Genomic DNA, 1907 nt, shown 5'->3' on the forward strand with positions numbered 1-1907 from the left:
GTGTGTGTGTGTGTGTGTGTGTGTGTGTGTGTGTTTCTAAATATATAAATAAATGCTGCTTATCAACATGCGCTGCATAAGTAAGACATGAACAACAATGATACCAACCAAAGAACAGGCTAATATAGAAGTGGGGAAGCTTTTAGGACTCCCACCATAGATGAAGAATTACTGGTAACTGGGGAAATGCTGAGTGCAGGAAACATGATCTTCATCAGGAAAACGTCTTCTGGCTCCCAGTTATTTATCCAATCAAGTGGTCGCCTCTGAGGTCATATACATATAACTAAGTAATCTTTAAAAAAATAATAATTTATGTAAAGGTTGCTTTTATTTCCTCAGATGAAGTGGTGAGATGAGAGCTATACTCAAGCTATACAAATACATGTTTTGGACTGAACCCAGAGTGTTTCCTTCTTTGTTCTAACTATCCCTAGGCCTAGATCTAACTATACCTAGGTCTAGCTACTGTACACCCTAATCTTCCAAAACTACTTGTTCAATCTCACTTCTCTTGGCTTCTCTCTGAATTGCTTTTCTGGGCCTCATACGAACTTTGGCAAACTGTTCTAGTCTTCTGGCTTCTTCTCATTCTCTGGCTCATTCTGCCTTTACCTGTGTGTAGCTTGTTCTGTCTACAACCTATCTCTGTAAAGCTACTGTACATACACATCCCACCTCCATTTACCACAGCATACCCTTTCTCACTCTTGTTGTTTTCTTAAGTCCAATATCGTTCTTGTGCTGAGAGTCGTTCCTGAGAGTCAGGAATATTCTATCTCTGATGCATCCTGTTAAATCTTTCTCTGGTTTGTCTTGCTTCTCAATTAGATGTCACTTTCAAACATGGCTGCTTCGTCTACAAACCAACTTTACCTTTATTGTTTGGGATTAAAGGTGTGTACCAAGAGCATGTCCACATTCCAGCCAGAGAAATTAAAGGTGTGTCATTCCAGACAGATCACACAAACCTAGAAGGTGTTTGCATGTGATCCCTTGCCAGAGCAGCCATGTTGCTGGATTAAAATTCTTCTACACACTTATTTTTTATTTTACATGTATGTTGTGTCTTAGTATATACACAAACATATAAATACATACACACACACACACACACACACACATACACACACACACACATGCATTATGTATGTGCAGATGCCTATAGAGGCCAGAAGAGGTTTTCCAGTTTCCTGGAACTAGACTTAAGACAGTTGGAAGGCACTCAGTGTTGGTGCTGGCAACTGAGCCAGAGTCCTGTTGCAAGGACTCTAATCTCTAAGCCATCTCTCTATCCCCACAAAACATTGTTAAAATATCTGAGAAATTTTGATTGATCAAATATTTTCACATGATTTTGACAAGAAAAAAATTGATTTATATTATGAGTGCTAAAAACGATTTTCTATACAATGGTGTTTCTTTTGGGGGCAAATGTGTTGGGCTTCATGTAGATAATTCTGTTGTTTTCTAGTTTTGGGCAACAAACCTAAATTCTTAAATTTGCTAATCCAGGGTTTTACAAGTAAAATACTGCATTTTTATATAGGTAATCATATGTAGATCTGTTAAACTATTATTTAAAATATGCCCCATTCTTTTGTTTATACCTTTTATAATACTTACTGGTGGCTAGAATATTCCATTTTTATGCAATACCTTACAAATGTATTTCTGAGCAGTAAGAAAGCTTTCCCTTCTGTTCCTCAGCCTTTGATAAGCCAATACCAGAAAGGTGTGTATCTTGGGTATTCTAAGTTTCTAGGCTAATATCCACTTATCAGTGAGTGCATATCTAGTGACTTCTTTTGTGATTGGGTTATCTCACTAAGGATGATATCCTCCAAATACATCCATTTGCCCAAGAATTTCATAAATTCATTGTTCTTAATAGCTGAGTAGTACTT

This window comes from Mus pahari, chromosome 2 (genome assembly GCF_900095145.1).
Source record: "Mus pahari chromosome 2, PAHARI_EIJ_v1.1, whole genome shotgun sequence".
In the NCBI taxonomy this organism is placed as follows: Eukaryota; Metazoa; Chordata; class Mammalia; order Rodentia; family Muridae; genus Mus; species Mus pahari.